Source organism: Oncorhynchus masou, chromosome 17 (assembly GCF_036934945.1).
Source record: "Oncorhynchus masou masou isolate Uvic2021 chromosome 17, UVic_Omas_1.1, whole genome shotgun sequence".
Lineage (NCBI taxonomy): Eukaryota > Metazoa > Chordata > Actinopteri > Salmoniformes > Salmonidae > Oncorhynchus > Oncorhynchus masou.
This window is the reverse complement of record NC_088228.1, coordinates 38,223,392-38,236,506: the sequence shown is the minus strand read 5'-3', so window position 1 is coordinate 38,236,506 and position 13,115 is coordinate 38,223,392.

Here is a 13,115-nt window from a genome sequence, read left to right as displayed (position 1 = left end):
GCGTCATTGTAAATACGAATTTCAGAACTTACTTGCCTAATTAAATAAAGATTACATTAATAATAATAATACACAGAACTATAAACGCCACATGCAATTTTTTTTTTTTTTTTTACTGCGTTAAGGTTTATTTAACGAAATCAGTCCATTGAAATAAATACATTAGGCCTTAATTCATGGATTTTACAAGACTAGGAATACATATATGCATCTGTTGGTCACAGATACCTTTAAAAAAAGTAGGGGTGTGGATCAGAAAACCAGTCCGTATCTGGTTCGACCACCATTTGCCTCATGCAGTGCAACATAGCTGTACATAGCTCATCTGTAAATAGCCCATCCAATCTACCTCATCCCCATACAGTATTTATTTATCTTGCTCCTTTGCACCCTAGTATCTCTACTTGCACATTCATCTTCTGCACATTCTACCATTCCAGTGTTTAATTGCTATATTGTAATTACTTCGCCACCATGGCCTATTTATTGCCTTTCCTCTCCTATCCTACCTCATTTGCACATGCTGTATATACATTTTTCTATTGTATTATTGATTGTATGTGTGTTTATTCCATGTGGAACTCTATTGTTGTATGTGTCGAACTGCTTTGCTTTATCTTGGCCAGGTTGCAGTTGCAAAGGAGAACTTATTCTCAACTAGTCTACCTAGTTAAATAAAGGTGAAATAATATACAATGAAAACATATCTCCTTCACATAGAGTTGACCAAGCGGTTGATTGTGGCCTGTGGAATGTTGTCCCACTCCTCTTCAATGGCTGTGCAAAGTTACTGGATATTGGAGGGAACTGGAACATGCTGTCATACACATCGAGCCATACCATCCCAAACATGCTCACATGTCTGGTGAGTATGCAGCCCATGGAAGAACAAGGACATTTTCAGCTCCCAGGAATTGTGTACAGATCCTTGCGACATAGGGCTGAAAAATGAGGTGATCTTGTCACAGTATCTCTGTACATTCAAATTTCCATTGATAAAATGCAAACGTGTTTGTTGTCCATAGCTTATGCCTGCCCATATCATAACACCACTGCCACCATGGGGCACTCTGTTCACAAAGTTTACATCAACAAACAATGCCATACAGGCTGTTTGCCATATGCCTGGTACAGTTGAAACTGTGTTTCATCTGTGAAGACCACAATTCTCCAGCATGCCAGTGGCAATCAAAGGTGTGCATTTGCCCACTGTAGTCAGTTACGATGCCGAACTGCAGTCAGGTCAACACCCTGTAGATGAGCTTCCCTGAGACAGTTTCTGACAGTTTGTGCAAAAATTCTTTGGTTGTGCAAACCCACAGTTTCATCAGCTGTCTGGGTGGCTGGTCTAAGACAATCCCACATGTGAAGAAGCCGGGTGTGGAAATCTTGGGCTGGAGTGCTTACACGTGGTCTGCCAAAATCTCTGAAATGTCATTGGATGCGGCTTATGATAGAGAAATTAATATTAAATTCTCTGGCAACAGCACTGGTGGACATTTCCTTCAACAAAGTACTGAGTAAAGGGTCTGAATACTTATGTAAATGTGATATTTCAGTTTATTATTTTGAAAAACCTGTTTTCGCCCTGTCATTATGAGGTATGTGTGTAGATTTATTAGGAAGAACATTTATTAATTTCATTTTAGAATAAGGCTGTAATGTAATAAAATGTGGAAAAGTCAAGGGGTCTGAATACTTTCTGAATGCACTGTAAATACAGTACCAGTCAAAAGTTTGGATACACCTACTCATTCAAGGGTTTTTCTTTGTTTTTTACTATATTCTACATTGTAGAATAATAGTGATGACATAAAAACTATGAAATAACACGTGGAATCATGTACTAACCAAAAAAGGCTTAAACAAATCAAAATATATTTTATATTTCAGACTCTTCAAAGTAGCCACCCTTTGCCTTGATGACAGCTTTGCACACTTTTGGCATTCTCTCAATCAGCTTCATGATGTAGTCCCCTGAAATGCATTTCAATTAACAGGTGTCCCTTGTTAAAAGTTAATTTGTGTAATTTCTTTCCTTCTGAATGCGTTTCAACCAATCAGTTGTGTTGTGACAAGGTAGGGGTATTATACAGTAGATGACCCTATTTGGCAAATGACCAAGTCCATATTATGGCAAGAACAGCTCAACTAAACAAAGGGAAACGACAGTCCATCATAACTTTAAGACATGAAAGTCAGTCAATCCGGAAAATTTAAAAAACGTTTAAAGTTTCTTCAAGTGCATTCGCAAAAAACACGAGTGCTATGATGAAACTGGCTCTCACGAGAACTGCCACAGGAAAGGAAGACCCAGAGTTACTTCTGCTGCAGAGGATAAGTTCATTAGAGTTAACGGCACCTCTGATTGCAGCCAAAATAAATGCTTCACTGAGTTCAAGTAACAGACGCATTTTCATCATCAACTGTTCAGAGGAGACTGCGCGAATCAGGCCTTCTTGGTCTAAATGCTGCAAAGAAACCACTACTAAAGGACACTAATAATAATAAGAGACTTGCTTGGGCCAAGAAACACGAGCAATGGACATTAGACTGGTGGAAAACTGTTCTTTGGTCTGATGAGTCCAAATTTTAGATTTTTGGTTGCAACCGCCTTGTCTTTGTGAGATGCAGAATAGGTGAACGGATGATCTCCACATGTGTGGTTCCCACCATGAAGCATGGAGGAGGAGACGGTGTGATGGTGTGGGGCTGCTTTGCTGGTGACACTGTCAGTGATTTATTTAGAATTCAAGGCACAGTTAACCAGCATGGCTACCACAGCATTCTGCAGCGATATACCATCCCATCTGGTTTGCACTTAGTGGGACTATCATTTGTTTTTCAAACAGGACATTGACCCAAAACACACCTCCAGGCTGAAGGAGAGGGATGGAGTGCTGCATCAGATAACCTGACCTCTACAATAAATTGACCTCAACCCAATTGAGATGGTTTGGGATGAGTTGGACCGCAGAGTGAAGGAAAAGCAGCCAACAAGTGCTAGGCATATGTGGGAACTCCTTCAAGACTGTTGGAAAAGCATTCCTGGTGACTACCTAATGAAGCTGGTTGAGAAAATGCCAAGAGTGTGCAAAGCTGTTTTCAAGACAAAGGGTGGCTACTTTGAATTACCTCAAATATATTTGGATTTGTTTAACACTTTTTTGGTTAATAAATGATTCCATATGTTATTTCATCATTTTGATGTAGAAAAGTCAAAATTAAGAAAAAACATTGAATGAGTAGGTGTCCAAACTTTTGACTGGTACTGTAATTCATATAGGAACGGCTCAAGCTGCTTGCTATAACTAGCTAGCTAACTAGTTAGTCTGTCAGGCAAGAAAAGTTGTGTGTTTTGGTAAATTTGGGCAGCGCTCACTAAGCGTCAACTTCAGCTGTCACTTTCACTAGCTAGTAATACAGACAACCTGCTAACTAGCCACCGAAATGAAGGCTAGAGTAATTTGTGTTTATATCTGCTGAGCTTAGGTTATGGTTTGTCATGTTTACTAGGTGCAGATATTTATAGGCTATACATTGCCTAATTTTCCTTTTATTTGACAGCTTAGCTGTCGAGTTAAGGTAGATGCTCACGCAGTTTAGCTCATATGATGAGTTAGATATGTTTCCACTACCATTCTAAAGTTTGGGGTCACTAAACAATTCCCTTATTTTTTAAACGAAAGCACATTTTTTCTCCATTAAAATAACACGAAATTGATCAGAAATACAGTGTAGACATTAACATTGTAAATGACTATTGTACCTGGAAACAGCTGATTTTTAATGGAATATCTATAGGCATACAGAGGCCACATTATCAGCAACCATCACTCCTGTGTTCCAATGGCACGTTGTTAGCTAATCCAAGTTTACCATTTTAATAGGCGAATTGACCATTAGAAAACCCTTATGCAATTATGTTAGCACAGCTGAAAACTGTTGTTCTGAATAAAGAAGCAATAAAACTGGCCTTCTTCAGACTAGTTGAGTATCTGGAGAATCAGCACTTGTGGGTTGGATTACAGGCTCAAAATGGCTAGAAACAAAGACTTTCTTCTGAAACTCGTCAGTCTATCCTTGTTCTGAGAAATGAAGGCTATTCCATGCGAGAAATTGCCAAGAAACTGAAGATCTCGTACAATGCTGAATACTACTCCCTTCACAGAACAGTGCAAACTGGCGCTAACCAGACTAGAAAGAGGAGTGGGAGGCCCCGGTGTACATTAGTGTCTAGTTTGAGAAACAGACGCCTCACAAGTCCTCAACTGGCAGCTTCATTAAATAGACTCACAAAACACCAGTCTCAATGTCAACAGTGAAGAGGCGACTCCAGGATGATGGCCTTCTAAGCAGAGCTCCTCTGTCCAGTGTCTGTGTTCTTTTGCCCATCTTAATCTTTTCTTTTTATTGGCCAGTCTGAGATACGGCTTTTTCTTTACAACCCTGCCTAGAAGCCCATCATCCCGGAATCACCTCTTCACTGTCGACGTTGAGTCCCTCTTTTTAACGCATTTCATGATATATTTTATTTAACTAAATCACCAGTGCTGTGGAAAATGCCACCTCACCACAAGTTTCTGGCGGCCCAGTATGGGTGCAAATCCAATTCAAAAGTCGAACATGCACGAGATGGTGCACGTTAGCAAGATGAAACATCATTGCACATCATTGCACTGAGTCGACAGAGAAGAAATGTGGTCGAGCGAGCAGAGGACGGGTCCCACGAGTGCACATGCCAGTCGAGAGCGCTATAATTAAACTTGAGATCTTGTGTAACTTTAAGCGAGCAGAACATCATTGTCACAGATCAAAAATAAAAATGTCTTTAATAGTACATATAGAACAGTAAGCAAAGATCCGCGATTCAAATGTGTAAAACATTCATTTGGACGCATTTAATTGTCCACCAGAAAGTCACTTGCCATTGGCAAGTTTTCGCTTCAATTTCTCAAATTGCTTTCTCTAAAGTCTTGACACCTAATGGGTCACGTTCAGTGGAGTGATGGACGAACGTACAAATTCCTGCCATTGGCCAGTCCAGTGTTGTGATTGGCTATTACAGGCCTTCTGTTTGCGATGCACTGCAGAGCCGTCTATTTAGCTAGCTAGCCGGTTTGAGAAGCAAGCACCGAACATCTTGGGAAACCCAACATTCTCATAACCAAATTAACTGGGAAATAAATTCTAATGAATATACTATCCCTTGAGTGGAATCTACTTGCTGAGGGAGAGTTTACATTTACACAACAGTTCAGGGGTGCAACTTTGGTTTTAGAAGTGGGGGTACTTGTGTTTTTATATATATTTTTTTATCTGGACAGATAAACACTCCAAATATTTCCCCTGCAATATTTACCCAGAAGGAAATGGGGGAGGGTCATGCTTTTTCAATTTCAGTCAAGGGAAGGTTTTAGTATTTTGAAGCATATTTGTACTGAACTATGCATACCACAGTAAGTGATGGATATTCCAACCCTGAGCCCCGGCCTGCTCTGCTCTTGCTGATCAATTTTTTTGTGTGTGCACTGCCTAACCAATGGCTGTGCTGTGTAGGTCTACGGTGGCAGTTCAAGAGGAGTCAAAGGCTTCTTCCAAAAATAGTTTTTGATTAGGCCTTGTCCAAAACATTTATGCGGACTAGCCTACAACCTATGTTCTGTTCAATTTGAGAAGGAGAGTGTGAAGATGGGGAATATGTTTCTTGCTCATGATGTAGGCCTATTTATCAGAGTTATTGACCTCACAATAAGCCAGATTCGAGTAACTTACATTGTGGTGCTGAAACTTGAAGCAGCAGCTGGGCACAATCAATCGGAAATGGACAACTCACGGTGCTGAAAGTAGGCAAATTGCAGTAGGCATAATTAATTTAAACCCTCTTATTTTAGAGACTTACTAACAACAAGAGAGCTTTGTGTTGGAGTTTGTTTCTTCCTATTTAAGAAATAAGAGGTAAGCCTAGCTATTTGACAGATACAATTAGGCTATAGGCTGCTATATCCATAGATTTGATATAGCAGCCTGCATTCCTCCACCCACCGTAAAATAGTCTATCTCCGTGTCAGTGAAGGGCTGTTCAGTTAAAAACCAAGCCTCAAATTGAGGGAGTATGAGAGGGTATGCCATAGGCCTACTTTAGAAAATGGCAAAAAGCACAGAGCTACCCTTTGTTAGCTTACAATAAAACTGATCCAATTATATAACAGCACTTTGGTCTACAATGCTTTGTTAGAAACAAGCTGTAAAATACCTGGGAAAGACGTGACTCCGATGCATATGATGATATCATTGTTAGTTTCTTTTACATTCAGAGGCTGAGCTACAACTTTCTACAGCAGAGGAGACAAAACATTAACTTGCATGGGAAGTAATCTAATTCTGTCACTATCAATTGATTAAGATATTCACTTTCTGTACAATAGAAGATGTTTACACCCAGACAGCTTTTAGGAAAACAATTGTGACCTTCTCTTGTTGGGTTAAGCCACAGAAGCAGCCAGCAGAACTTCTTCAGGATTGGTGTCCCGTCTGCAGGAAGGTTGAGCTAATGTAGGCTAATGTGATTAGCATGAGGTTGTAAGAAACAAAAATAATTCACAGGACATAGATATATTTCTTATATGGGCAGAAAGCTTAAATTCTTCTTAATCGAACTGCACTGTCCAATTTACAGTAGCTATTAGAGTGAAAGAATACCATGCTATTGAGGAGAGTGCACAATTATGAACTTGAAAATGTATGAATCAACCAATTAGGCACATTTGGTCTTGATACAACATTTTGAATAGATATGCAAGATTTCACTGGATCACTCTAAAACTTTGCACTTACAGTGCTGCCATCTAGTGGCCAAAGTCTAAATTGCGTCTGCGCAAGAATAATTCATTTTGCCCTTTCTCTTGCATTTCAAAGATGGTACAATTATTATTCTTTTAAGTTGTTTTTTCCTTTGTATTATCTTTTACCAGATCTAATATGTTATATTCTCCTACATTCCTTTCACATTTAGACAAACTTCAAAAGTTTTTCCTTTCAAATGGTATCAATAATATGCATATCCTTACTTCAGGGCCTGAGCTTCAGGCAGTTAGATTTGGGTATGTCATTTTAGGCGAAAATTGAAAAAAAGGGGCAGATCCTTTCAAGCTTAAATATTTTTGCATCGGCAGGCCTAACTTTTGACAGTACTATTCTCAGATTCCTAATGACATCTCAGATTTCGTTGCAAACAAGACACACTGATTTGGCGTTGGAGAAAAATGATAAGATGAACACAGACCTATCTCTGTCCATTCTTAGCCTGTAATTTCTGTCATTTGTATGGCATAAAAAAAAATTGGGATATGTACAATCAAATGCAATTGCATGAAATGTTTGTAAAAGGCTAGTTTTTTTCCTCAGACCTGCAAATACAATGATAGATTCATGAAATGCTTTTACTATTAAGGAGATCTTTCCAACCCTACTCTTGTCCACACCGGTATGGGAACACACAACCTTCTGGCCCACAGCCCTGTGCGCTATCAAAATTCCTGCTTTGCTTTGCTTACAGGACAAAGAACAGTTTCTAAAACTGCAGTTCTAAGGCTCTCGTCTGTCCAAGAGGTGAGGGTAAATGGTAGAAATGTTCTCTGCTATCCATTTTATATTTTAATTATTATTTTGGGTATAGGGGAGGGTCACTTGTTTTTTTTTTCAAGCATTCAGGGACGGTTTAGGGAAAATACATTTGCTGAAGGGAGGGCCATCCATTTTCATTTCAGAGGTCAGATTTTCTCCATGTAACCCTTATTATAAATAACATTCACTCCCTCAGGTTCGGCAGGTTTTTTCTTTGCTTGCTTCTTGTTGTACTATATCTTGTAAAAATGTTCTTATTACTGTTATTAGTATTGTTATTTCAGTGAATTCAGAACAAAGTGGGACACATTTTGTATTTCTCTCTTGTTGTAACCTGTTCAGACATCTTATCCAACATATTAGCCCAACACATTTCTGAAATCCTCAAAGTTTCCTAATCACACAAAATGTAATTGACATTGAAGTCAAATTAAGACTATAATAATGTTGTCCCAGTTTATCTAATAATAATAATACATGGGACTTATGTAGTGCTTTTCAAGGACCCAAAGTCTTTTAACAATTAAAGAAATGAAACAGAAAAATAACAGAACAGGACTCAAAACAAAACACCAGACTTGACGAGACATGAATAAAAAGAGGGATGGGCTCAAAGAAGGGAAAGAGTGGGATGTATCAGTGTTTGGGGAGGTGAGGGTTGGGATTTGGATACGAACCCGGTTTCGGGTAGGGTAAGTGTTAGGTGCTGCTCAGTATGGTGCAGAGAGGAGTGTCTTTGTAGTGTATTTCTTTGCTTGCTTGTATGTGTCAAATCAAATCACATTTTATTGGTCACATACACATGGTTAGCAGATGTTAATGTGAGTGTAACGAAATGCTTGTGCTTCTAGTTCCGACAGTGCAGTAATATCTAACAAGTAATTTAACAATCTCACAACGACTACCTTATACACACAAATGTAAAGGGATGAATAAGAATATGTACATATACATATATGGATGAGCGATGGTCATGCAGTATAGGCAAGCTGCAGTAGATGGTATAGAATACAGTATATACATATGATTGACAGTCATCTGAGTCAGTTATTTCAGCTTCCTTCCACACCTGTGGACACACACTCCTTTAGTCATTGTTTAAAGACACAGCAAATAGGGTTGGCAATACAGTCTGCTACCATTCTCAATTGTTTCCTGTTAAGGTTGTCTATACCTGGTGGCTTATCATTATTGATGGACAACAACCGTTTTCCCACCTCTTCCACACAATCTTGACCAAATTCAAAACATCAATACTTCTCTTTCATTATTAGATCTTCAATACACAACTATGATGGTTCACTGTTCAATGTTGTCATTTCACTTCTCAGTTTGTCTACTTTACAGGTGAAATGATTGGCCATATCAAAAGGTTTTGTTAAAAATTACCCATCAACTTCAATGAACGATGGAATGGGTTTTCTGCCCATAATATCATTTAAGATATTCTAGTTTTTCCCCTTGTTTTTTTGTTTTGGTAATATAATTTATTTGTACAAAATTTCTCAATTTACAATGTGTCAACCAATCAGCTGAGCTGGTTGGTCACCTCCTTTGCATCACTTCTTTGAACCATACACATTTTCAATTCATCATCGGTCCAGGGGGATCTAACAGTTCTCACAGTTAGTTTCTTAACAGGTGCATGTTTGTCAACAATTGACAAGAATAATTGTACAAATACTCCAAGTGCTGCAACTGGATTCTCCTCCTTATACACATCAAACCAACAAAAATGTTTTTACATTAAATGTAATGTAAATGTACATCTTCAACAAAAGAGTCCTGAGAAATTTGATCTCTTATAGATAACTTTAGGCCCTACCTTTGGCTTTCCTTGTTATTGCCACAATGTAAGGGTCACTGCTACAGCCAGTGGGAGCTGATATTGCTTTGGAGCAAAGCTCTGCATCATTGGTGAAGACACAATCAATAGAAGAGGATGTGTCACAGATCCGACACCATGGTATAAACTAGTTGGTTGAGTGACAACCTGGGTTATGTTACAGGTATTAGTCACATTAAGAAGCTTCCTCTTGAGAGGACATCTAGATGATAACCAGTCAATGTTTAGGTCACCAAGAAAATACATTTCCTATAGCAGCACCCTAAAATAAGAGGCTTCAGATGAGGCAGGTAAACCTGCAACCACTAACAACTGTTGATGTAAAAAGGGCTTTATAATTGATTGAATTCTTGTCTTTATTCATGTCTTTATCTTGCTGATAAAAAAAAAGAGCAAGTGGTTTTCAATAGTGTGTGTGGAGTATGTTTGAGCTATTATGTGGGTAGCCTCTAGCCTAGTAGCTAGATCCTTTTGTGCATTAGCAAACTCCTTGTCCGCTCAATAAATAACAGAAGATGGCTAAAGGACACAGAGACCACCTGGGATATACATTGTTGTTTTGTTCCCAGACCTCGGACAAGTTTATACAAAAGCCACTGTTCAACCATGTGAAACGTAATGATTTGTTGGTGAATTTCTCTTATTTTTTAATGAGTTGTAATAAAACAAATGTTTTGCATCTCTGGTGGCTGAAGACTTCTATTCTAGTACATTTTAGACAAAATGTTTGACCAATGCGTGGGTCAAACGAGAACATCTGTGCTGACCTTGCTTTAAAAGAGTAAGCTCAACCTGGGGGGTATTCCTGAAAGATGGTTTAACTAATTCAGGATTCCCTGAACATATCCGGCTTTCCTTAACCAGATAAGGGAGTCCGGAATTTCTTGGTTCCAGAACGTCTGCTTCTCGTTTAAGTAATTAGGCTAAGCGAATCTCAGGTTGCATGCAACATTCAAAAAGGTAGATGATAGATATGGAGTCAAAAAAGACATAGCACCAAACAAGAAACAATTGTAACACACAACAAATATGTTCACATATTTACCAAAAAAAAAGTAATCCATCCCCTGCCGCAAAAGCCAGAGGGAGCCTGGCAGAAAATGACAGAGTAAACTTAATATCTAATAGGCCTAGCTTACACACATGACTGATTAGCAATAAAGCTTTCAATTTATAGAGAAGTGTTATTTCAACACTGGTGATATTACATGTCAAGGCTCTGGATAAATACTGTGTAAGTTGTAGTAGCCTGTCACAGTTGCAATGGTATGCCCATTCCATAGCCTATGTAGGATGAATAATAATTTTCATAACAACATGGGAAACAATGTGTACTATGTTCAGTTGTAACAACATGGGAAACAATGTGTACTATGTTCAGTTGTAACCCCATGGGAGTCGCAGACAAAAAAAGGAAGGAAGATCATTGAGTTGAATGACTGTTTCTGAAAATGACTTGGTTTGGTGAAGATGTAGGCTACACTATTCAATAGCTACCTGATTATGCTGTGAAAAGATGTTCTATTCACGTAGTCTCCATCTGGTTCAAAGGGTCTTTGACTGAGGATATGTCCCATCTATAGAACCAATGACGCTTGGAATCTGCAAGATAAATTAGGCTATTCGTCATGTTGTCTAGTCTTATCAATTTGAGATTAGCAAAGCATCACTGGCAGTCAAATGACCGGAGCCTACTGTACCTGCAATTCCGATGGCCAGGAAATGCAACAAAGACATGTCACCTGATTTGCCGCCTTTCACCCATGTGGACATAGATTACTTCGGCCCCATAGAGGTGAAGCGAGGCCGCGTTCATGTGAAGCGGTATGGTGTGATCTTTACTTTGTGAGTCGAGCTGCCCATCTAGAAGTTGCTAGTTATCTGGATGCTGATTCCTGCATCAATACCCTGCCCCCGTCGAAGGGGACCAGTAACAAGTATCAGAACAGACAATGGCACCAACTTTGTTGGAACACAGAGAGCTAGGAGAAGCTCTGAAAGAGCTGGATCACAACAAGATTCAAAATGAATTACTGAAGGAAGGAGTGATATGGTCATTCAACCCTCCCTCTGGAGCCCACCATGGGGGGGTATGGGAGAGGTTGATCCGACTGGTGAAAAAGATCCTCTATTCAGTCCTTAAAGAGCAAGTACTGGATGATGAGGCTTTGCAGACAGCCTTGTGTGAAGTTGAGGCGATTATGAACGACAGACCAATCACTACTGTAACAAATGACCCTAATGATCTAGAACCCCTGACTCCGAACCATCTGCTTCATCTGAAAGCTAAGCCAGTCCTGCCACCAGGACTATTCCAGAGAAGCTACCTATACTCATGAAGGAGATGGAAGCAAGTACAATATATCACTGACCTCTTCTGGAAGAGATGGATCAGGGAGTATCTTCCACTTATGCAGGAGCGGAACAAGTGGAACAAAACTAAGAGAAACTTCAGTCTTGGTGACCTAGTGGTCATCGTCGATGACACCGCCCCAAGGAACTCTTGGCTAATGGGGCGTGTGGTGGAGGCTTTGCCACGGGCCAAAGGTCTTTTCCGGAGAGTCATGGTTAAGACTAAGACCAATATCTTACAGAGACCTATCAATAAAGTGTCTGCTCCTTGAGGCGACGGAGTGACACACACACACACAGTGCTCCATCTTAGAATCACATGCATCTCTGATTCGTTGATGTCGTAGTCATACATTTTTGGACGTCAAACTCTTGACATTTTTGGAAGTTGAACACCTTTACACTTCAACTCAGACTGAGATCAATGGACTATTTTCCTATATGCCACCTTGTATATTTGTATATAGCTATGAACTGTAATAGTGCTCTGGTATAGAATGTTTTGTGTATTGGCTCTATGTCTGAATATTAAGTCATTGTTGTGCATTCAGGCCGTCAACAATTAGGGGCCGGTATGTTAGAGCCGATTTGGACATATTTGTGTAAAAGACTGAACATACCGAGCTCCATGTATATTTGTGTAAATATAGTAAATATTAATGTAAATGATGAAATATTAGATACGTACCTTTATGATTTATATTTACCTGATTGAGATATATTCATTTGTTGTTAGTGTAACTCAGTTTTTGCCCCCCCCCCTTGCCCATTCTTTGTATTGTGGTAAGTGTGTTAGAATAAAGGAAGGAAGTTGGGCCTTTGGGGGGGGGGTAATCTATGCTTTAAGTTGATTGGATAATGATTTCTTTGTTAGATATAAGAAGAATAAACATTTTTGTTGCACCATATCCCTGGATGTCGTTTGGCCGTTTGGAAACCTTGAGTGTGGACTGTATGCGTACCAAACAACCCCGCTTCAGGCTTGGCAGTGGCTGTGGTAAAGAGGATAGGAAGCCACTACAGGAACATCTCTACAATGCGAGGCAGACTTCTTACGGCTCTACACAGTTGCCAAATCGTTCCGCATTACCCACGTTGTACAGGAAACTTCCAGTGGATATTTTCTTTTTTAATCGCTAAGCAATACAGTTTGCGTTGCAGTCACAGCAAAACTGCTTTGGGTTACAGTGCTACTGGTTGAGTATGTTGGCCAGATATGATTAATTCTGCGGAAAAAAATATATAACGTTCCTAAAGAAAACCTTCTGAATGATCTAACGTAGTGGTTCCC